Source organism: Prionailurus bengalensis, chromosome B4, assembly GCF_016509475.1.
Source record: "Prionailurus bengalensis isolate Pbe53 chromosome B4, Fcat_Pben_1.1_paternal_pri, whole genome shotgun sequence".
NCBI lineage: Eukaryota > Metazoa > Chordata > Mammalia > Carnivora > Felidae > Prionailurus > Prionailurus bengalensis.
The window spans coordinates 128,738,483-128,763,921 of record NC_057358.1 but is presented as its reverse complement, the minus strand read 5'-3'; positions in this window follow the sequence as shown (position 1 = coordinate 128,763,921).

Sequence of the window (25,439 nt, the reverse complement as noted above, 5' to 3'; positions counted from 1 at the left end):
CAAAATGAGTGAGCCAAACACCCTCAAATGAGCTTCTAAGAGCCTGGGTGACCCTCACCTCTGTATCCCCAGGAACAAACCAGCGCAGCTCATGACAGAGAACAGTAGAGGGCTGCTAAATGGGAGAACAGCAATAATTTAAATTACATATCTACTAAAGTGAAAAGTTGCAGGTAATGCTCCTTGGATTTCATAGGATGTTAGACTTTCTCTGCTGGGAAGAGAAACTTGATGAGGGGCACTTGATGAGTTGAACGGTGTCTTCCCTTCCCCAAAAGAGAAGACCACTGGAAAACAGTATGGAGGTTCCTCAAAAAATTAAAAACAGAACTATCCTACGACCCAGCAATTGCACTACTAGGCATTTATCCAAGGGATACAGGTGTGCTGTTTCAAAGGGCCACATGCACCCCAATGTTTACAGCAGCACTATCGACAACAGCCAAAGTATGGAAAGAGCCCAAATGTCCATCGATGGATGAATGGATAAAGAAGATGTGGTATATATATACAATGGAGAATTACTCAACAATCAAAAAGAATGAAATCTTGCTGTTTACAAGTATGTGGATGGAACTAACATGTATTATGCTAAGTGAAATTAGTCAGAGGAAGACAAATATCATATGACTTCACTCATATGAGGACTTTAAGATACAAAACAGATGAACATAAGAGAAGGGAAGCAAAAATAATATAAAAACAGGGAGGGGGGACAAAACATAAGACACTCATAAATATGGAGAACAGAGGGTTACTAGAGGTGTTGTGGCGGGGGGATGGGCTAAACGGGTAAGGGGCATTAAGGAATCTACTCCTGAAATCATTGTTGCAGTAACTAATATTCTAACTAAATAAGTTATTTAAAAATGTTTTTAAAAAAATAAATCTTTTAACAAATGGTGCTGGGAGAACTGGACAGCAACATGCAGAAGGATGAAACTAGACCACTCTCTTACAGCATTCACAAAAACAAACTCAAAACGGATAAAGGATCTGAATGTGAGACAGGAAACCATCAAGACCCTAGAGGAGAAAGCAGGAAAAAACCTCTCTGACCTCAGCCACAGCAATTTCTTACTTGACACATCCCCAAAGGCAAGGGAATTAAAAGCAAAAATGAACTATTAGGACCTCATGAAGATAAAAAGCTTCTGCACAGCAAAGGAAACAATCAACAAAACTAAAAGGCAACCAACAGAATGGGAAAAGATATTTGCAAATGAAATACCGGACAAAGGGCTAGTATCCAAAATCTATAAAGAACTCACCAAACTCCACACTCGAAAAAAAAATAATCCAGTGAAGAAATGGGCAGAAAACATGAATAGACACTTCTCTAAAGAAGACAGACAGATGGCCAACAGGCACATGAAAAGATGCTCGATGTCGCTCCTCATCAGGGAAATACAAATCAAAACCACACTCAGATACCACCTCACGCCAGTCAGAGTGGCTAAAATGAACACATCAGGAGACTATAGATGCTGGAGAGGATGTGGAGAAACGGGAGCCCTCTTGCACTGTTGGTGGGAATGCAAACTGGTGCAGCCACTCTGGAAAACAGTGTGGAGGTTCCTCAAAAAATTAAAAATAGATCTACCCTATGACCCAGCAATAGCACTGCTAGGAATTTACCCAAGGGATACAGGAGTGCTGATGCACAGGGGCAATCGTACCCCAATGTTTATAGCAGCACTTTCAACAATAGCCAAATTGTGGAAAGAGCCTAAATGTCCATTAACTGACGAATGGAGAAAGAAATTGTGGTTTATATACACAATAGAATACTATGTGGCAATGAGAAAGAATGAAATATGGCCCTTTGTAGTAACGTGGATGGAACTGGAGAGTGTGATGCTAAGTGAAATAAGTCCTACAGAGAAAGACAGATACCATATGTTTTCACTCTTACGTGGATCCTGAGAAACTTAACAGAAGACCATGGCGGGAGGGGAGAAAAAAAAAAGAGGTTAGAGAGGGAGGGAGCCAAAGCATAAGAGACTCTTAAAAACTGAGAACAAACTGAGGGTTGATGGGGGGTGGGAGGGAGGGTAGGGTGGGTGATGGGTATTGAGGAGGGCATCTTTTGGGATGAGCACTGGGTGTTGTATGGAAACCAGTTTGACAATAAATTTCATATTTAAAAAAATAATAAATAAATAAATATTTAGCAATTAAAAACAGAGAGAAGTCCAAACCCATGGATGTCCAAACCCATGGAACCTGTGGATGTGACCTTACTGGGGAAAAGAGGCTTTGAAGATGCAATTTAGTTAGCAATCTTGAGATGTGGGACCATCCTGGATTACCTGGTGGGCCCTACATTCAATGACAGATGTCCTTAAGAGAGACAGAAGAGGAATATGGCACAGCAAAGAGGAAAGACCATGCGAACAAGGAGCCAGAGATTGGGGTGAGGGATGCCACAAAGGAGGGAGCAGACACCAGAAGCAAGAAGAGGCAAGGAAGAACTCTCCCGAGAGCCTCCAGAGAAAGCACAGCACTTCTGCCTCCAGAGAAGGGAGAGACTGAGTTTCTGGTGTTTGAAGCCACCACGTCTGTGAAGTGTTTTCCAGTAGCCTTAAGAAACCGACACGGGCACACACACTGGGTTTTTGTGCCACTGAATCCTCTGAACGCTTAGTGTTTTCATTGTTACACAGGAGGAAAGTGAAGCATGAAGAGTGAAACAACACTGGTGTCATAACCAGTCACGAACCGAACTGAGGTTTCAAACAAGGCTGGCCTTGAACAGCGATGCACCAGACCTTCATTGAAACGGGGCTTTGCTCCCGGCCCAGGTGAGGCTCTGGGAGTACAGACCACACAAGATAGGAGATCTACTCATGAGGGGCTTCCAGGGGAGGTACTACCTTCAAGCCCAAGTCCTTTCCTCTGTACACGTTGTGAAGAGAAACCTCGTAGCACCACCTTACACACCTGTCCATCCTTGCTTCCACATGTCCCAGCAAGTCGTCTACGAACAGTCTACCCAGAGTCTGAGACACAGGAAAGGAAAGGGGGGAAGAAGAAAAAGTCGATTGACCAGGAAGGGGTAGTAGCATGGGAGTTGTTCTAGAATGAAGGACACTGGCTTACCTGATACGCACCTGGTTGCCAGTGCTGCCCTTGGGAGTGACAGAGACAGAAAGAAAGCCCCTTCTGTCTTCCCCTGGAATTCCTTCAGACATTTGAGAACAGCTGCTGTGTGCTACCCCTGCGTACTCTTTCTCAGGCTAAATCTATCCATGGCGTACTGCTCCGTGGTTTGTGAAACCTATCACCACCCAGTACCATGTTGAACTTCCACAGTCTAAGGAGGTAGGAATGGTTGTTCTCGCTTTGTAACAAAGGAAGCAGTTGCATAGATGTTCGGTGACTTTCCAGGTCAGAGACAGGATCCAAACCCAAGTATTCTGAATATGGATTCCCCTGTATCTACGCGTGAAAATTTATGAACAGAGACGCTTTCTTTTTTTTTTTTAATTTTTTTTAACATTTATTTATTTTTGAGACAGAGAGAGACAGAGCATGAACAGGGGAGGGGCAGAGAGAGAGGGAGACACAGAATCGGAAGCAGGCTCCAGGCTCTGAGCCATCAGCCCAGAGCCCGACGCAGGGCTCGAACTCACGGTCCGTGAGATCGTGACCTGAGCTGAAGTCGGACGCTCAACCGACTAAGCCACCCAGGCGCCCCGAACAGAGACGCTTTCTATCAGGGAATGCTAGTCCCCTAGTATCTACTCTTGCTTTGGATTTTAGCAGGGCATCGGGCCACTCAAAATAAAAGCAACATTTCCTAGCCTCCGTGGCAGTTAATTATGGCATGTGGCTGAGTTCTAGCAAAGAGACACGTGCAGAAAGTTGCGTCCAATTTCCAGAACAAATCCATACATGGAGGAACTGTCTTTTTTATTTCTCTGTCCTTCCCACTCCTGGCTGGAATGCTGATGTGCTGGCAGGACCTGAGCAGCCACAATGGACTACTAGCTGAATGTTGTTTTGAAATGGCAAAATAGCTGCTAGAAACGATCTGGGACCCAGTGATCAAGTAACTGCCTCATCCACCCAGCATTATCTATATTTACCTATATTTACATGGGGGGGGGGGAATGAATTTCTCCCCATTTTGTTTAATTCTGTATTGTCTGGAGGGTTCTGTTATGTATCAGCCAAACCTAATTATATGTGATATGGTGCCTAAACTTTCAAGGAAACCAAATAGTTTAAAATCTCTTGGTTTTAAAGGTTCAGGTTGGGGGGGCACCTAGGTTGCTCAGTCGGTTAAGTGTCTGACTTCGGCTCAGGTCATGATCTCTGGGTTTGTGGGTTCAAGCCCCACCTCAAGCTTTGTGCTAACAGCTCAGATCCTGGAGCCTAATTCAGATTCTGTGTCTCCCTCACTCTCTGCGCCCCCCCCCCCCAACTCTGTCTCTCTATCAAAGAAAATAAATAACATTAAAAAAAACTTTTTTAATAAAATAAAAAATAAAAATACGGGTCATTTGCTGGTTCTTGTAAGTTTCCTAAAACTGCTTCAGTATCTGAAGATTGTGAAGATGGGGGAAGTTAAAATCAGAATTACACCAAAGCCACAGACCAGTTAGGAGGCGTCAGGATTATATTAAGAAAGAATTACCTACATCAATACCGAGGCATCTATTCTTTTAGGTCTTACTACAGGTTGAATTATTGCCTATTATAGAGACCACTTAAACAATTACATTTTTTGTAGCCTGCTTATTTCATCCTTTTCTTGGTACTAGCTTTATAGAGGTATAATTCATGTACCATTCAACTCACCCATTTAAAGTGCACAATTCCATGGTTTTTATAGTCACAGAGTTGTTGCAACCATTGCAACAATCAACTCTAGCACATTTTCATCATCCTGGAAAAGAAACCCCCTGCACCATAACAGGCACTCCCCACTCCCCCACCCCTCCTCAGCCATACGTAATCACTAACCCACTTCCTGTCTCCGTGGACTTGCGCACTCTGGCCATTTCGTGTACAGATCTCTCTTGACGTACGATGGGGTCATGTTCCGATAAACCCATCACAGGTTGAAAATGCATTTGCTACACCTAACATATCAAGCATCCTAGTTCAGCCTAGCCTACCATAAATGTCCTCAGAAGGCTTCCATTAGCCTACAGTTGGGCAAAACCATCTAACACAAAGCTATTTTATAACAAAGTGCTGAGCATCTCACGTAATTCATCAAATACTGTACTGACACTGAGAAACAGAATGGCAGTCTGGGTGCAGAATGACTGTCAGTGTCCACGTTGTTGACCCTCATGATCACATGGCTGACTGGGAGTTGTGGCCACCTCTGCCCAGCATCAGGAGAAAACCATCCTGATATCACTAGCCTGGGGAAAGATCCAAATTCAAAATTCTAAGTATGGTTTCTACTGAATGCCTATCGCTTTAACACTATCATAAAGCCAGAAAACCCTAAGTCAAACCATCCTAAGTCAGGGACCTTCTATAAATGGAATCAGGCAATATGAACGTCTGTGCCTGGCTTCTTTCATGTAGCACAATGTGGTTCCAGGTTCATCTATGTTGTCATATGTAACAGTACTTCCTTTTATTGCCAAACAATATTCCACTCTATGGATATACCACATTTTATTTATATAATTGTCAGCTGATGGACATGTGGGTTGATTCCAATCTGGGGCTATGATGAATAATGCTGCTATGAACATTCCTGTGCTATTTCATCCTCAAAGAGTTCTATTACAGGGCTCTTTTTTTAATTTTTAATTTTGTTTTTAATTTGAGAGAAAAAGAGAGCATGACTGGGGGGCGGGGGGAGAAGAAAGAGACAGAGAGAGAATCTTAAGCAGTTTCCATGCTCAGCACAGAGCCCGACACAGGGCTCAATCTCACAACTGAGAGATGATGACCTGAGCCAAAATCTAGAGTCAGACACTCAACTGCCTGAGCCACCCAGGCACCCCCCCCCCAAAAGCTCTTATTTATATAAACCACATTCTAGCATTCTCTAAGTTACAACTTAACATTTATTCATTTTTTGATAGAGACAGAGCATGAGTGGGGGAGGGGCAGTGAGAGAGGGAGACCCAGAATCTGAAGCAGGTTCCAGGCTCTGAGCTGTCAGCACAGAGCCTGACACAAGGCTCGAACTCATGGACCGTGAGATCATGACCTGAGCTGAAGTCGGACGCTTAACTGACTGAGCCACCCAGACGCCCCACAACTATTAGTCTTAATTTAATTTTTTGATAATTATTTTAGGACAAAATATGTTTTGTCTGGTGACCTGGTGTTATAATCACAGTACTCTGGGAAAAGCAACCTGTTCTTAGCATCAGAGGTTAACAGCACCAAAGTTACTAATATGTTACTAATAACAATAATAACAGCAGCTACCAGTTGTCGAGATTCTCCTATGTGTTAATTACTTTCCATTCATTCAGTTCAGGCACCTAATTTATCTAATAAATCTCCTATTGCTGATGAATTTGGGCTGTTCCCATTATATAACATTAAGGTTAACACTTGAATAACCATTTCATGCAATTTTTTTTTCCTTCTTCCCGAAGTATTTTCTCAGGATAAATTCATAATCCTGGTAAAAAGGATAAACCCTCTTCTAGTCTCCATGCTTAATTGCTGTATTGATTTATAAAAGTATTGAGAAATACCTGTTTCAGCACACTTCACCAGGGACAGGTGCTGACTTCCTAAACTTTGACAAATGTTGTCTGTGAAAAACACAAACTCCTCCATAATGCTTTAGTTTGATTATCTTTGATTATTTCTTTGTTGTTTTATTGAAGAGTAAGGCTGGGATACCTCATGAAGTCTTTGTCAAAAGCTAAAATTAAATGAACACAAACGTTGACCAAAGAGCCTATGAAGCCTGACTGAAGGGGTGATAACATAGTTAAATTAAAGATGATTATTTGGCACAAGAGCGAGCCTCAGTGGAATTACCCAGAAATGGCTGCAAAACTCAATTCAATTCAATGTTTTATCATCATTAATGATTTGGAAGAAAAGAGTAAACAGCACTGAAATTAACTTCACAAATGGCTCTAAACTGAGAGAATTGTAAATAGCAATGAATAATGAGAAATTTCCCAGGGACCAGAAAGGTGAGAACTCACAATATATAAAAGCTAGTCCATACTGAAAAACAAGGCTGCCAGGTCAGGAAAATAGAGCATCCGGTACAAAAGTAAGGAGGTGCCATAGGCCCACATCCACCGGTCACCCACCTAGCACATGACAAGTATCAGGGCCTCTCATATCCCCCAGGTAACTGCCTTTTCAACGCTCTGACCACTCACACACGCTGTTCCTTTTGCCTGAATATATTATCCTCCCTTATTTGCCCAACGGACTTCTCCTGGGACTCAGTTCAGACAGAAGTTACCTCTTCTAGCTGACCTCCAAACCACCCTCCATCCACCTTTCTTTGCATCTCAGGGGCATCCTGTGCCTACAGCCTTTTTGGCACTTTTAAGACTACATTTTGGAGTAAAAAAAAAAAAAAAAAAAAAAAAGATGGCTACTATGGTATACTAGATTTTGAATCCCTTCCCATAAAAACATACAGAACACTTGGGATAGCCAAACTGAAATTCCACAGACAATATCTACAATACAACCAGATGACTAGATATTCTCATCAACACCATAATAAGACCCAGTGAAGACAGACCACTGCCCTTCATCAGCATGTGTATCTGTGTGTAACGTAGGAGAGGGAAGCAGAGCGGCATCTGACAGACTGGGACTGGAAGAACTCTCAAAAGAGCATCCCATATTCCTCAAACACATAAGTCAACTTAAGAATAATAATGGACACTAGAAGAGATTGCCAACATAATCTGTGAGTGAATGCCAGGGGGTTCACGCAACACTGGAAGGGCTGAAACTATCTATGCCGTATCAACACCCCAAATTAACTGGTCGACATAACATGCCCTTTAAAGCAAAGTTCCGGGAGCACCTTGGTGGCTCAGTTGGTCAAGAGTCCACCTTCAGCTAAGGTCATGATCTCATGGTTTGTGAGTCTGATTCCTGCATCAGGCTCTGTGCTGACAGCTCAGAGGCCTGGAACCTGCTTCAGATTCTGTGTCTCCCTCTCTCTCTGCCCCTTCCCTGCTTGCACTCTGTCTCTCTCTCTCTCAAAAATAAATAAACATTTTTAGAAATGTTTCTAAAAAATAAAACAAAGTTCCACAGTGATGACAACTTCTGTGAATAGAGGTGAAATTAATAGGATGAGGAGACAGGAGAAAGGACAAAGACATCCAGATAAAAATGGAGGAAGGAAAAGGGGCCAGGAGATGTCAGAATTAATAAGGACTTGATTTTTGAACACTTCACAAAACAACAGAAGAGAGAAGTCCAGAGCTACAGGTAGAAAGTCTTTCCTACCATCCCCACAAAGGGTGCCAGAGAATACATTCATGTAAAAATGACCATCAGGAACAGATTATGCACAAATCCCACACAAAATTATTATGAAAACAGCCACATGAGCACAGAAAAATGTCCTCCCATACCAAGGACAAAAGAATGACCAAAAATTGAATGTTTTTAAAGAAACAGATGAGGGGCACCTTGTTAGCTCAGTTGGTTGAGCGTCTGACTCTTGATTTTGGCTCAGGTCATGATCCCAGGGTTGTGGGATGCAGCCCCACATTGGGCTCTGCTCTGTGCTGGAGACTACTTAAGATTCTCTCTCTCTCTCTCTCTCTCTCTCTCTCTCTCTCTCTCTCTCTCCCTCTCTCTCTCTCTCTCTCTCAATCTCTCCCCCTCTGGCTCTCTCACCCACTCATGCACTCTTGCTCTCTCTCTCTCTCTAAAATAAAACAAAATTGAAAAGAAAGAGAGAAAGAAAGAAATGAAACTGTTTATAATCTAATATTTCCAATGATCTAACAGAAACTAGAAGTGATCATAGAAGATGTGAACTAACAACATAAGTCAGAATAAGAAATACTAAAAACTGAGATAATACTCAGGAAACCATAGGAACAAAGGCAAAAGAGCATTTTAGAAGTGGAGATTCACACTGAAAAAAAAAACACAAGAGGAAAAGAAACAAAACAGATAATGCCTTAAAAGAAATAGAAGATGTAAAGGAGGAGTTTTTAAATAAAAAAATAAATAAGAAGAATTGAACGAGAAAGTGACAAATGCAGAAGATAGTCAAAGACAATCCAGTACATGTATAATTAGAGCACTCGAAGAAAACAACCAAAGAAAAGTAACCGAACAAATTCTAAAACTATAGCTTAAAAAGACTACCAAAAATACTGTTTTTTAAATTTGAAACCACAGTTAAAATGCCACATCCTATATCTGGGTACAATCAACCCAGGACAACCAGTATAGAGACACATTCTAATAAAATAGCTTGACTTTGAAGGAAAAAACACCTTAGGGCATCCAAGTACAAAAACTAAGTCACTTCCAAGGGAAAGAATATCAGATTGTCATCAAACGTTTTGAAAGTACTACATACAATATGCCAGAAGACAAGGGGCAACAGTTAGTATACTCAAAGAAAGAGAAGGTGAATGTTGAGTGAATGAAGCCAGTCCTAAAATACCACACTTGTATGATTCCATTTATTTTAATATCTAAAATAAGCAAATCTACAGAGACAAAAAGTAGATGAGTGGTTGCCAGGGCTGCAGGGAGGAATTACTGTTAACAGATACAGGGTTTCTTTTGAAGATGATGACAGAGTTCTTGAAATAGACAGTGGTGGTAGTTTCACAACTTGGTGAATATATTAAAACCATTGAATTGTACACTTCAGAAGAGTAAATGTTATAATATGTGAATTAGATCTCAATAAAGCTGTTAAATTTAAAAAAATGAAAGGAAAGACAATGTGAGCCAAAGATTTTATATCTAGCCAAACTAACCTTCAGGTATAAGTGCTAACAAATCGTTCTCATCAAGAAAGTACTCAAGGAGGAGCACCTGGGTGTCTCCATTGGTTACACATCCAACTTTGGCTCAGGAAATGATCTCGCAGTCTGTGAGTTCGAGCCCCATGTCGGGCTCTGTGCTGAAAGCTCAGGGCCTGGAGCCTGCTTCAGATTCTGTGTCTCCCTCTCTCTCTCTCTGCCCCTCCCCCACTCATGCATGTGTGCGCTCTCTCTCTCTCTCTCAAAAGTAAATAAACATTTAAAAAAATTTTTAATAAAAATAAAAATAAAGAAAGTACTCGAGGAGTACTGTTGCCAAGAACTCTTCCAAGCATCCACTTGAGTGTGAGCTTCAGCTTGCCAAAATCACTGGAATATTAAATACATATAAATATAAATAGATAAGTACTTGTATAAATATATGTAGTAGAGCTAAGACTTTTATAAGGGAGAGTATACAGAATGCAGTGACTATATGTGTGACAGCATAGCTATCAAAAATGGGTGGGAGGGGGCGCCTAGGTGGCGCAGTCGGTTGAGCGTCCGACTTCAGCCAGGTCACGATCTCGCGGTCTGTGAGTTCGAGCCCCGCGTCAGGCTCTGGGCTGATGGCTCAGAGCCTGGAGCCTGTTTCCGATTCTGTGTCTCCCTCTCTCTCTGCCCCTCCCCCGTTCATGCTGTCTCTCTCTGTCCCAAAAATAAATAAACGTTGAAAAAAAAATTTTTTAAATGGGTGGGAGAGACAAATAAATAAAAAACAGATTCTCAAATATAGAGAACAAACTGGTGGTTGCCAGAGAGGTGGCGGGTCGGGGATGGGTGAAATAGGTGATGCGGATGAAGACTATGCTTAATCATGATGAGCACTGAGTAATGTACAGAATTGCTGAATCATTACATTGTACACCTGAAACTAATGTAACACTGTATGTTAATTATACTTGAATTTTTTTAAATGGGTGGGCGATGAGGAGAGTGCCTAAGAATTCAGTTAAGCTAGTTGATTTATAATTTTTAACTGGGTATTAGAAGGTTTTACTTGGGGGGAGAGATGAGCAGAGGAAGAAGAGGTTACTCACTGATTTCAATAATGCTCATTGCAAAGAACCAATAGACCATAATTAAGAATGAGGAACTGAAGATATTATGTAAAGCTATTAGTATACAGCTGGAAAAAAAAGAAATGAAGTGTATCTCTATATACCCCTATGGAGTAATCCCAAAATATATGCTTCAGAGAAAATAAGAAAGAAGAAATAGAAAAGCACATATAATATGCTCCTGTTGATTGAAAAAGGGGGGTATACATATTTGCTTCAATTAAAAAATCAATGAAAGATAAACCATAAATTTTTAATGGTTGCCTATAAGGGAGGCAAGGAATAAGGTGAAAGGTACAGAGACAGAAGCTAGACTTACTTGAATATATCTTGTTTTGTAGATTTCATTTGGAGTCACGGATTATTTTATGGAATTGTAAAGTAAAATGAAAAGCAATGACTAAACGTTAAAAATAAAGAAGTTTAACAATATCAAAGATCTCCAAAAGCATATCCAATTGTCAGCAGAGCCACACAGAGAAGAATTATTCCAAATAACTTTAAAGACAGTAATTTTAACTGTAAATCCTTAGTAGACTATACACCAAGATCCACCACATTATTGGAGCAACTACTGCTATTGTTTTTCTGTTCAGGTGGGTAATCACAAAGCAAATTTTTATGATACTCTCATTCTATTATTCCCAATTTTCATGAGATCAATCCCAGAATAGAAGAAATACAAATGTAATAGAGAAAAGATTAAGGGAAAGCTCTATATTCCTGACATTTGATTGTAAGTACCATGAATTCAAGTATTCAAGTATAAATTCATGATGTATTTTATCTGTTAAAAATGTCTTAGCACAGTCCACTGAAAACACCTAAAACCCCAATGAAAACCCCAACAGCAGTGAGCATTCCTAAAGTACAGATTGTACTCTTGAAATTTCATTTACCAGTAGAAGAAATCAGTACTCCTTGGAGAAATGACTGATTCCGGATCTGGAGCAGGAAATACACAAGGCAAGCCTAAAACAGATTGCCATACCAAGATCCTAGAAAACTATCAAATATTACCAATGTCAAAACAGATCAGGAACCAAATTGAAGAGACTCCCCCCTGGCCAAAAATAGGATATTTTGAGCTTCAGTGGATTGAAATACATGGAATTTATTTACACCCACGAATAAATAATGATGCTTTAAAAATTTAAACTAATCGGTCACTGTTGGGATGATATAAGAGAACTCAATTTACTATTTTTAAATTTTTTTTTCAACGTTTATTTATTTTTGGGACAGAGAGAGACAGCATGAACGGGGGAGGGGCAGAGAGAAAGGGAGACACAGAATCGGAAACAGGCTCCAGGCTCTGAGCCATCAGCCCAGAGCCTGACGCGGGGCTCGAACTCACAGACCGCGAGATCGTGACCTGGCTGAAGTCGGACGCTTAACCGACTGTGCCACCGAGGCACCCCAATTTACTATTTTTAAATACCTACTTTCCTTTATTTCTAGGCAGCTAAATAGAATTACAATGTTGCCATTTTATAACTTCTAATTCATTAACAAACGTAAGCATTGATCATCACCAAGATCACAAAAAGAGACACTATTGCCTCCTGATGGAAGAGTCTTGCTAATAATAATAGTAATAATAATAATAATAGAACCTGAATCTGATCATTGCCAGTTTATAGGAAGTAGAAAGGACAGAGAGATCGTTTAAAATATAACAGTTGGGTACAATCACTCAAATTCAGACCAGCCACAAAGAACAAAATACATACTTGTAATGGGGTAGGGAAGAAAGAGAGGAAGAAAGAACACATTAGATTTTAAGAGTAAATTACATATCAAACAATCACAAGGTATTGACCTTATTCAAAGAAGTTATTAAAACTGACACTTATGAAAAATGGAAATTTGAACAATATCTTAGTGTTTGATGGTATTAAAGAATTACTGTTATTTTTTAAGATATGAGAAAGATATTGTGGAATTTATTTCAAAAATAGTCCTTATTTTGTAAAGCTATATAACTATAACAATTCTGGGAGCAAGTACATAATGTCTGAGATTTGCTTCAAGATGATATGGACAAAACACATACATACAAAGAAGTACAAGAATACAGGAAAACCTGGAGAAATCTGAATAAGACAGCAGGTTGTATCAATGTCAATATTCTGGTTGTGATATTATACTACAGCTTTATAGATATTCCCACTGGGGGAAACAGGGAGAAGCATACACAGATTTCTCTGTGTCACTTTTTTTTAGGTTTTTTAAATGTTTATTTATTTATTTTGAGAGAGAGTGCGCATAGGCAGGGGAGGGGCAGAAAGAGAGGGAGAGAGAGAATCCCAAGCAGGCTCTGCACTGTGTGTACACAGCCTGATGCAGGGCTCGATCTGCCAAACCATAAGGAGGTCATGACCTGAGCCAAAATCAAAAGTCAGCCACTTACCTGACCGAGCCACCCAGGCACCCCTCTCTGTGTAATTTTTTTATAGCTTTGTGTAAATCTACAATTATCTCAATAAAAGTTCCAATTTAAAAAAAAAACACTAATATGGAAGACGTTGGTGGAGGTAGAGACATAGTAAGATCAGTGAGGCTGGCAATGAATTGAGAATTGTTGAAAATGAGTGATAGGTTCAAGAGAATGCGTTATATTATTTTATTCATGCTTGTATATGTTTGTAATTTTCTATAATCTAGTTTTTGTTTGTTTGTTTTTAACGTTTATTTTTAAGAGAGAGAAAGAGGGAGTGTGAGTGGGGAAGGGGCAGAGAGAGGGACATACTGAATCGAAGCAGGCTCCAAGCTCTGAGCTGTCGGCACAGAGTCCAACATGGGGTTCGAACTCACGAACCGAACTGCAAGATCATGACCGGAGCTGAAGTTGGACACTTAACCGACTGAGCCTCCCAGGCGACCCTATGATCTAGTTTTTAATGCTCTTTTTTTCATATATCTCCATCTATGAACTTCTGAAGACAGGATTTGTGTATTATATATCCCGGATTATTTGCCGAGGACTTGGATGAAAATATGTCAGTTAGATAAACTCATGAAGAAATGGATGGAAAACTAGTTATGAATGAGTGTACAACCAGCTGGAAAAATACATAAAACTGGTGAAGTCTTCAGTCCCAGATCTGATGCCAAAGCCTTATTGTTACCAATCAGTGCCAACCTAAGGACCAAAAAACACCTATATGGTAGACTAAACTGCTTACCAACATCTGGTTCCCCACCTTGGCAGCGGATTATAATTCCACGGAAATCAGATTCGTGGTATGACTTCCTCTGGCCAATTAAATATGATTAAAAAGTCATTTGTGTCATTTGCAGGAAAATCTTCAAGAGACCATTCACCATGTTCCCTCTCTTTGTCGTGAGCAGGGACTCCAACAGAAAGTGGCCACGCCATTCCAGTGTGTGGGTCCCCTGAGTAACATGAGGAGGAGATACAGCTGGTCAGTGCTGAGTAGGTAGTATGTGCAAAAAGTAAACCTTGGCTGTTCCACACGACCGAGATTTTGGAGCACTTTGTTATTACACCATACAGTAGCATAACCTGATAGAATTACCAGGGTTTGCTTTGTTTTGGTAGAGCAGGAGCAAGGAGGGTAAAATCCGGGCTTGCAGTAGCCCAGAGCAGGTAGTGAGAGTATAAACCAGAGCAGAGGTGACAGAAAGAGAGCTGAGATGCTCTAGAGGGAGGATCCACAGGGCTGGGAGGATGAATAGCGGGCATGAGGGAGAGAGACGCAAGGATGTGGAATGAATGGCGTCACGGTTACTGAGGAAGGGAGGACTAGGAGTCGAGGGGCAGGCTGTTACTGAAGGCGAAGAGGCGGATGACTTTGGTCTTAACTTGAAAAGGCTCAGGCAAGACGGCGAGTACGTTTTGTACGTTCCAGCTGCACAGTAAGCAAGGCAGAATCTCAACACCGACTGCAGGAATGGGAAGAGTGGCAATGTGAATAAAGGCCCCCCGCCCCGGCCTCCAAGCTGGGCTGGGCTCTCAAAATCCCTGACAGATGGGCACGTTCCCGCTTCTCAACCTTTGCCAGGAAAGGCGAGTTCCCTGACTTCTCCAGGAACCCGGCAGTGTCTGACAAGGCCAGCGGTCAGCAGGTTTTCCCCTTAGTAAGCAGGCAGCATTCACCCCTGGGGGAGGCAGACCACAAGCATTAATCAATAATCACTTCAATCGGGGCTTTCAAGAATTGGCTTTGGAGGTAGGGTTCCAGAATTTCTGAGCTTTAACCTTGAAATGACCTCTTTCCAGAAGTCTCTTCTTGTCAAAAGTAAAACACGCCATGAGAGATCTAAGTAATACATCTTTATTTGGTAGTTTCCCACAGTAGCAGTCTCTTATATACAGAGACTTTATATATATTACATATAAAGCAGGCTTTATGTATATTACCTCACTCATTCATGTAGCCCTTAAATCAACCATATGAAGTTATAAAATAATGTGATAGAAAACACAGACATAGCATGCCGACCGATTAAGGCAAATTCTGGAAGTATGGCTTTTCTGTTTGCTGAGCAAGGTGACGGTTGTGGGGATGTAAGTTGGAAGAACCAGAGGTAACTTATTGTATCTAATCAGAGGACAGGAGGATGCAAGAGACAGAAGAAGAAGGTGGAGGAGCTAGAGGACAATGCCTAGAAGCTGCAGCCCTGAGTAGGAGAAAGAACAGTGCATGCACACGCAGGCACATGCACAAACACCCACACACACTTGGTGAGGCGTCTGGAAATATCAAACAACTTGATGTTTGTTGCAGTGCATAGCAGGTGAAACATCTCTGAGTTCCCTCTACAAAATCCTTAATGAAATATACATTGCACACTAACGCTTTGAGAGGAGGATTTTGTTGGGGGGATGGTTATAAAGAGGTAATAATGCCTGCATGAAGGTTAAGGAAAAGCAAAACCAAGGATGCTCAAGGCATTATTCTAAGTGAAATAAACCAAAGATAAATACTGTATGGTATCACTCAGCTGTAGAATCAAAAAAAAAAAAAAAAGACAAATTCATAGAAACAGAGTAGAATGGTTGTCAGGGACTGGGGAGGGAGGGTAGAAGAAATGGGAAAATATTGATCAGAGGGTACAAACTTCCAGTTATAAGATGAATAACTTCTGAGGATCTCATGTACAGCATAGTGACTACAACTGATAATACTGTATTGTCTATTGAAATTTGCAAAGAGTAGACCTTAGACATTCTCATTATTAAAAAGGTAATTATATGAGGTGATGAATATGTTAATTAATTAATTGGGGCAAATATTTCACAATGTATACATATATCTAATCACCTCATTGTACATGTTAAACATATATAATCTTATTTGTCAACTACACCACAATAAAGCTTGGGGGGTAGGAGAAAGGATGCTCATGAGTTCTTTACAGTAACAATGACAGCAACATTTATATAAAGCTAAAAAAAATCCAAAACTCTAAATGGACCCATCAAACTGTGGTACATCCATACAGTGGAATACTACCCAGCAGTAAAAACGAGTAAGCTATTGATCCAATGGCAACAACGATGCATCTTAAATACATTTTGCTAAGTGAAAGAAGTTCAGACCCAAAAAGCTTAATGATATATGGTTCTAGTTATATGATAAAATGAGGGGCACCTGGGTAGCTCAGTCACGTAAGCATCCAACTTCGGCTCAGGTCATGATCTCATGGCTGGTGGGTTCGAGCCCTGTGTCGGGCTCTGTGCTGACAGCTTAGAGCTTGGAGCCAGCCTGCTTTGGATTCTATATATCCCTCTTTCTGCCCCTTCCCCGCTTGCACTCTGTCTCTCTATTAAAAATAAGTAAACATTAAACAATTTTTAAAAATTATATGATAAAATGAAAAAGGCAAAACTTGAGGGGCAAAAATCAGATGAGTAATGGCCAGGGGTTTGGAGAAGGGGAGGGGTTGACTCTAGTGGAGCACATAGGGGAATTTTTTAGGGTGATAAAGCTATTCTGTGTGTTCTGAAGTCATTAAATACATGAATCCACATTTGTCAAAATCCTTACAGAGTAAACTTTATTGTATGTAAAAAAAATTTTTAAGCAATCAGAATGTCTAGGGATCTCAGGATGGAATGCAGATCATGAAAAATAAATCTATCTATATAAAGTACATATCACATAACCTTACTGATGGGAAGGAGTTGATGTAGGTAATTTTGATTGCTTACAGTATTTTAACAATTTATATAAATGAGTTGTAGGTAACGAGAACTAGATTTCTTACTGTCTGAGAAAGAAGGTAAAACTCAGAGAGAGAAAGTTAGAATAAACCTTGGGTATAGGCTGGACTTATGACTCATTTCCAAGGAATAAATTATGGAAAGGGGAAAATATAACCCTTAAAATGGAGAACGTGGCAGACCCAACTGGAACCAGGAGATCAAGGTTAACATCGTGAGTCTTAAGTCATATGGATGTCCTGTTTCCTGGACACGAAGGAACAAGGACACTTCACCTCAGTGGTATTCTTCTCCAAATCCCATAATCCTAGTCTACTCATGAGAAAAAGAAATCCAGAAAAACTAAAATTGAAAGACATCCTATAAAATATTTGACCAGTTCTCTCAAAATTACTAAATTTGTGAAAAACAAGCACTGAATGAGAAACTGTCACAAATCAGAATAAACTAAGGAGATAAGGTGAATAAACGTAGTGTGGCATCCTGGGTTGGATTTTGGAACATAAAATGGGGTAGGAGTGGAAACACAGTGCCATCGGAATAAAGTCTATACTTGAGTTATTAGTAAGGCGCCAATGTCAATGTCTTAGTTTTGACCAGTCCGTCATAGTTATGTAAGATGTTAACATTAGGGGAAGCTGGGTGTAGGGCCTATGGTAACTCTCTACTCTATCTTTGCAACTTTTCTGTAAGTCTAAAATTATTTCAAAAGAATTGGCATGGGCTGGGAGTAGATTATACCACCTCTACCCACACGCTATTGGCTAGAAACTAGCCACACATCCCTAATCAACCCGTATGGGTATCTGGGAACTATAAGCAGCCTGGGTGCACAAGAAGGAGAACATAAAACATGATTTTGCAAACACCTAGCACTGTCTCTATCTACCACTCTAAAGGTACAAGGCAGACACAATAAGCAAGAGAAAATTCACCATCCCAAGCTCCAGCAGCATCTTCCCCCAAACCTTGGGACCCTGACCTTTAACTGCCCACAGAGTAGCCAGCCACATTCTGGGAACAGCTGTGGTGCTGGGAGAAGAGTTTGTGCAGCAGTGTGGGAATGAACACTTCCAGCTCGTGAACCACTTTATGCTTTAAATGTATTGTCACATTTTATCCTTTCACCAGCCTCCAGTTTTAGAGATGAGGAATCTGAGAGGTTTGGAGGTTCTCACCATATGGACTTACCAAAGGTCTTAGTGGATGTTTGATGAGGCCATGTAGTTAAAAATAAAATAAAACAAAACGAAAAACTTACTGGGACTCTGTTATGGCCTGAATTGAGTCCTTCTTCCCCCAAATTTATATGTTGAAGTCCCAACACCCAGAACTTAGAATGTGGCTGTATTTAGAGATGTGGGGTTTTTTTTAAGCTTAGTTTATTTTGAGAGAGAAAGAGAGAGAGCTTGCTCTGGGGAGGGACAGAGAGAGAGAGAGGTAGATAAAGAATCCCAAGCGGGTTCTATGATGTCAGCGCAGAGCCTGATGCGGGGCTCGATCTTAGGAACTGTGAGAGATTGTGACCTGAGTTGAAATCAAGAGTCAGACACTCAACTTACTAAACCACCCAAGTGCCTGAGATATGATCTTTAAAGAGATGACTGAGTTAAAATGAAGCCTTCAGCGTTGTTCCTAATCCAATATAAGCATAGGAAGAGGAAATCTGGACACAGACACATGTGCACAGAGAGGAAAGCCCATGTGAAGATTGCTGTCTACAAGCCAAGGACACAGCCCTCAGAAGAAATCAACCCCACCAATACCAGAATCTTGGATGGTCAGCCCCCTGAACTGTGGGAAAATAATTCTATGGTTAAGCCACTCAGTCTATGCTCCTTTGTTATGGCGACTCCAGCAGATTAACACAGCCTCTCTGTGGTTGTCCTCAGGTCACTGAGCCCCATAGGAAGGAGTGAAGAGTGAGTCTTTTTCTTCTCAGCTGGCTTTTCCCAGGGAAGCAAGGTGCTACCCACTCAGCCCCTAAAGAAACAGGAGATTCATTCTGCCCATCCCCACTACCGACCTCAATCACCTTTCCAGGTCTAGTGTGAAAGGCGAGGCCATGTCCCTCACCAGCTGAGTCACCTTGAGAGAGTGACAACCTCTCAGAACCCCCACTACCCCATCAAGAAAATGAGAAAAATGGGCAATGCCGGCCCAACAAGGTGTTAGTCAAGCTAAATTGGTCTAACGTCTGTGAAAGCTCTAAACACCAGGCCCAGTATACATCCAGTCAAAACATACACAGCATTCCCCCATCACTACAACTTGGATATTCTTTTCTCCTGTGAGTCACGGCCAAGAGTCAGGATGCAGGAATCACTGACACCTGGGCACACATCCCCAAGTGACCTCAGTTAAGTCAGCCCTCTGAACTCTGCTCGGCTGTAAAATGGAACAGTGGCTCCCTCCCAGGGCTTTTCTGGGGCCCTGACGAGATCGTATGCATAAAGCTCTCAGCGTGGAGGCTGGCCCATCGTTACGCTCATCGCCAAGGTTATTAGAATGTTGAGTTTTGTTTCATTGTCAAACGTCTCTTTTTCCGTTTCCCTGTGACGCTGCTAACATGAGCACGGCTCACATAAACTCGTCTGAGGCTACCGTGCTTTAATCACCACTCGGACCAGTCTGCGGATGGGCAAACGTGGGGCCTCATCGACGTTCCTTGGACTGTGTTTTTAAAGCAGCCTTGTATTGGCTTCTGGGGAATGGATACCTCCTAACAAATCTTTGTTTTAGAGATGGCTCTACTTAAAAGGGCAAAAAAATGTTCAAGGAAGGAGTATTATATTCTTGTTCTCAGACATTGTTCTGGAAAAGGAACAGAAAGTACTCCCAACAGGTCGGCATCAATACAATTCTATATTTAATCGTGTGGTTTGCTTTTGTGAATTCTTTATTAGCCGGTCATTAAGAGCATAATCGCTGATTGGAATCGGTGCACAGGGAGGAATTTTGTTGCCTCCTGCTTTTGAATCTTAATTGTAAGGCAGATGGAGTGAGTTTGTGTACTGACCTGGGAATGAGCCTGAAGACATCTTTTCAGCGGCGTCAAAAACAAACAAACCAGCCCACGCGCCGCCTGGCTCAGAACCGAACAACCTGGAAGGTGGTTGGAAAAGGGGAACTGGAGACAGACCCCTCTGGAGCTGAACTCTGCTTCCAGAGGCCAAGAAATGTGAAGTGTGGATTGACCGCCAGAGACAAGGGCGAAGGAGGCTGAAGATTTTCAAGCTTGTACTGAGCCCCTAGAAAGCACCCCACGCTAGGCGCTTCATGGCATACCAACCACACAGCCCTGGGAAAGCTCCCTATTCTCCCTTAGCCTGTTTCCCTCGCTGTAGAACAGAAATAATAATGTCTACTTACTAGAACTGTCATGAGATTTAATGAGCTAATGTCTAGTAATGCGGCTGTGCAGTAAGAACTGTGGATAATATTTATTAAGTGTTTACGAGGTGCCGAGTGCTTCCCATGGCTTGTCTCATTCAACACACACAATCCTATCATTCAAAATTTCTTATTTTAAAAGAAAAGAAACTTTAGACTTCAGGGAGTGGAGAAGCGTGCCTTGCCCTCAGATCCGGCAAATGTAGGCTAGAACCAGGCTTCACGTTCAAGTTATTGATTACAGTCTCAAGTCTTAATTAACCCGATAGCGTGGTCAGTGGCAGAGGCAGGGACATCTGGATTCACTGATAATTAAGCCACAATCCTGGCCTCTAAATAGCTTGCAGACTGACAGGGGAGCCGGACACTGTAAACACATAAATGACTTAACAATGCATTAAGTACTGGAACGGAGTCACAGACAAGATGCTGTGAATATGTAAAGGATACAGGAGCTTATCAGCCTGTTAGAGCTAGAACAGAATCACCGAGGAGGTAATATCAAAGCTGAAGAGCTCGCCGGGCAGAGAAAAACAGGAGAGGTGGGGGCAGAAAACAAAACCAAAACCAAAAATACCTTCAAAACAAGGTATGAAGTCACAAGATCATGAAAGAACCTGTTTCGTCCAGGCCATGCCATGATGACAAGCCCAGTGTGCTTTTACTTGATGGTGCATGCATAGGGCGAGCAGTTAGTCGTGCACAGAAAGGTCCACGGAGGCCAGTGATGAAGGGCCTGATGGATAGCAAGTGACGGAGTTGATCCTTGTAGAAACCAAGACGTGAATGGCGGTTGAAGCAGGGCAAAAACTTATCAAATTGTGTTTTTTAGGAAAAACTCTCCTAGCAGCGGCTGGCATGGTTGAGACAGTCCCTGAGAAGATGAAAAAACTCTGAGAATTAGATCAGGAACTGATGAGTGAGCGACAATTAGGACCATAGGGTCTGCAAACTGTAGCTTACAGACCAGGCAGGATGGGCTATGTGGTCTAAAAATGAAATACACGTTCCAGAGATGGAGAAGTGTGTCTGCTTGGAGGTCAGATACAGCAATGGAGGAGGCCTTGACATGAGAAATGAAGGAAGGGGCAAGTCAGAAAAAACCTTTTGCCTGGGAAAATAAGGATGCATTCAGACATTTGACAAATTCTCACTAAGCTACGTATTCAATTGTAGGCACTGGAAGCACAAAGATGAACAAATCACCATAGTTCCTGATCTTAAGGAGCACACAGTCAATACATGTGAAGAACACTGAGTGCAGGAGGTGTCCAAGGGTCACATGGGAAAGACCTTGGTCAACATGCCCAGGGGCTCTCCACCTTCCTGCAGAGCAAACATGGATGACGAGCAAGGTGACCTAGCGGTCACTACCCAAGGAGGCAGTGCACTCCCAGAGCATCACTGAGCCCGGGTGAAACACGATTCAATAAAGGCTGACCAGGACATAAGAAAGGATTCTTTTTCCCTTCAAGATGAAAACAATGGAGATTCCACTGACCAAAACTGGTGACCTAAGTGACAACGGAGCAGCTTTCTATATTAGCATTTTAATAAGATAGAATCACCCGGCACCATTTTAGGAACATAGGATTTGGAGTTGTGCCAACCTGAGTTCCATGTCAGACTCCCAAGTTGGCCATCTGAGCGATCTTGATTGGTTGCTGCATCTTTCTCCTGCTTGTATGGTCTCTTTATCTGAAGAATGTGGACGGTTAACACCTTCCACTTAGGTTTGTGGTGAAACATACATGAGGGAACATTATAAAATGCGTATTGAAGGGCCTGGAAAACAGCATGTGAATGTCAGAGTCTCTGCAGCACATCCAGTACATATATATCTCTCCTCCCCATCTAACTTTCTAAACAAGGAGAGAAGTAAAAAGCAAGAGCAAAATAGAGGCCAAATATCAACTTTATTACTGATCATCTACTGCTGTATAACAAACCACCTTAAAATTTAGGGGCTCGAAAACAATATTTATTGTGTTCATAAAGCTGCCATTTGGACAGGGCTACATTTTGGACTCTCTGTCTCTGCTCTACTCGCATTGGCTGGAGCAGCTCAAAGGTCCAGGGCTAGAATCATCTGAAGGCTCTGTCACTCGCATGCCTGGCAGCTGGGCATGTGACCCCCTGGCACCTGGGACCAGTGATCAGGACAAGGATACATGTCCTCTCCATATGCTGGCTGGGTTCCATGAGCAGGCAGGCATCCCCGGAGGACCAGGTGGAAGCGATACTTCCCCCACCTTGGACTCCACCAATGACTCAGCCTTGGAATTCACGTGGCATCATTTCTGCCATTTTCATAGTCCTGCCCAGATTGAAGGAGGGAACATGGAGACTCTCTTGGTGGAAGAGTATCGAGATTATGTTTGAAGAAGGAGGGGCGGGATGGGATATATATTGGTGCAGCCATCGTTGGCTAACCCACTGATAGAAGCTAACCAGTCAGGCTAAGTTACAGAGGAAGGTTTAATAAAGCATCTATTTATAGGCACCTGGGTGGCTCAGTCGGTTAAGCGTCCGACTTCAGCTCAGGTCATGATCTTGCTGTTTGTAAGTTCAGGCCCCACATCAGGCTCTGTGCTGACAGCTCAGAGCCTGGAGCCTACTTTGGATTCTCTCTCTGCCCCTCCCCTGCTCAAGCTTGCTCGCTCTCTCTCACTCTCTCTCTCAAAAATACGTAAACATTAATAAAGCATCTATTTACAAGGGTATGGGGAAGAATTTAGGAAAAGCAACTAGACCTGCATACGGTGGGAGCTGTCACTATGCTTAAGCTCTAAGGCATAAGGGGAGGGAGTGACTGCCTGAGAGAGTCACATACTTTAGTTAAGGAATGCAGCTGACCAACGACAGCCGGCAGGGAGATTGCCATGGGAATAAATGCCCCAGCCTTACCCTCTTCCTTCCAGACCTCTCCAGTCTGAGACCAGGGCTACACGTATTTTCTGAGACCGGGGCGAGCACGTATTTTTGAATGCAGCAAAGAACAGAGAAGGTAGGATCTGGAGGGGTAAACAAAAGTCATCAAGCACAAAGTCCATGTTGGAATATCTGGGGGTTTTGGTGGGACTGCTAAATGGGTCCATCATCTTCCGGCCTCCTGATCCTGAACTACAACCAGCCCATTGGGAAGAAGTTTGCATCTGCATTTACTGGGGTCATTGCCTCCTGTTGGTCATGTGGAAGAGGAGGATAAGGCCAAACCAGCCCCCTTTGTTACTTGAGTCCAAACAGAAACGTGGACAGATCACCACCCCCCCAAAACACACACACCCCAGACAATTTACTGCACCACTCGGGAGGTGGGAAGCATAAGAAATGCAGGGGTTGCTGTTTTTGTAATAGGAAAAGTCCATACCAAGAACATGGGAGGACTCCCCCCTACCAGGGCTCAGCCGTGTTCCTCCTTTTGTTTACCTGCCCCCTGCCTTCCACTGAAAAGGAAATCCGGGCTGTGTGAGTGCAGTGCGTAGCATAGAAGGAGAGATTTTTGTCTATATTAAGCCAGCGGCATCATCCATCAATTTCAGGCACATCAAACAGACCAATTTAAAACAAAAGACTTTTCATTGGATTTCTGCATTTCCCATGTACACAAATAATACGAGAGGAGACAAGCAATGCCTGAGCATTTCAATCTTACTCCTTCCAGATCTTAACAAAACCTGACATTCTTCAGGGCAACTTTTCAAACAAACAGCCAGGGATGGACAGGAGGCAAATGCTTTGTGCAAACACCAATAATTCTCATTCTATCCCCTTACATATTGACATGTTCTAGCTGTAATCTTTTTTATTTTTTTTTTCTTAACCTGTTCTGCTTTGGGAGAAAGTGAAAAGTCTCAGGAGGCAATTTAAGTGACAGAAAGAGTAGAGGCTTAGTAGTGGCCCCCCAGGACCTGCCCCAGATCTCCCAGGCACTGTTGACCACTCCCTCTTTTCACTGCCCCCACGCCATGAATTAATTACACGTGGCATTTCCTTGTTCATGTGCTCTACCCTTCCACCCTCCTTAAAGGTAGAGACAGCTTCTTGCAGGTGGAAACTATGTCTTTCTCAGTGCTACATAGCTGAGTACCTGGCTCATTAAACATGAGGGGTGTGATAGCATGAATTAAGGCAGACTGGAGGGAAGACACCAGCTCTGGAGATAATTGTAACACTCTTCCCCTTCTCCAGTGATACATGCTCAACAGATAAGATGTGTGAGATTGCTGTACAACCTGTAATCCCGTTACTACATCGTACTGGTTAGTCCCAGTGCTGGGAGACACAGTGGTCAGGACCCCGAGGCTCCACCGTGAGACCAGAACAGTCTATTTCAAATCCCAGAAATACAGCCCAGACGTTAAAAGCCGGACGGCCTCAGTTCATATCCCAGCTGAACTCATTACTAGCTGTGTGATTTTGGTGAGGTCACTTCCCTTCTCTGTGTGCCTCAGTTTCGTCATTTGGAAAATTGGGAGTATAACAGAACCTACCACCTAGAGTGGCTTGAGAATCAAATGAGCCAAAACATAAAACTTTTGGAACAGTGCCCGGCATATGGTAAAGACTATATTAACATTAGCTACTATTAATAAGCATTGTGATTTTCATTATTAATGTTGCTAGCCCGTCTCTGGCTGTTGCCACAGTCTCCTGAAATCCCAGAAGTGGAGAGAATCTTAGAGGTCCTGCGTTCCCACCTCCTGCCAGCGCACCTCTGATGGGTGGGTGGCCGACCACAGAGGGAATTAACATGTTTCAAACACCTACTATGTGCCAGAAAAACTGCTAGATGTCTAGCCCACTGCATCACAC